Genomic DNA, 650 nt, shown 5'->3' with positions numbered 1-650 from the left:
TTTAGTGTGGAGCACATTTCTTTTTTCTTTTAATGTACAACTGGTTCTACCTTAGTTTTTCAAATACTAGGTGTAAGTGTACTTTCTATTCGTCAATCGTGGTACTGTATACACACAGTGATATTGTCAAGATACACCACAAAAAACTGGTCTAGGTATGTATGAAAAACTTGGTTCATGAAGGTACAGAATATAGCTTGTAACGCCTTTAATTTTCTTACCTAGATCAGAGATTTTGCTACATGCACGCCTTTGATAACTTTGGGTACGAAAATGAAAAGTCACCTATGAAACTACTATTTAAAAACCATGACATGTCGTACTCTCCAACATTATTGGGCGTCAAGAATTTCATCTTCAACCCGATCTCATTTTCAACTTTACGAACACATCTGACTTATGTTTCAAAAAATAAACTCATACCTTCTTGTTGAAATCATCAATGAGGGTGACGTAGAACTTAGATCAACCAAGTGATGAAATAGGAGATGGTCTCTCTATGTTTGTATGTACCATTTCCAACCGTACTTTCTTTAGTTCTTTGGCAACCATTGTGAAGCTAATTTGGTTCTGCTTGCCCATAACGTAGCTCTCACAAAGACTCATATCAATAAATTTCAAGCTTTCTATAACTCCTTTCGCAACCAGCA

This window comes from Cucurbita maxima, unplaced genomic scaffold, assembly GCF_002738345.1.
Source record: "Cucurbita maxima cultivar Rimu unplaced genomic scaffold, Cmax_1.0 Cma_Scf00044, whole genome shotgun sequence".
NCBI classification, from domain to species: Eukaryota; Viridiplantae; Streptophyta; class Magnoliopsida; order Cucurbitales; family Cucurbitaceae; genus Cucurbita; species Cucurbita maxima.
This window is presented reverse-complemented; position numbering follows the sequence as displayed.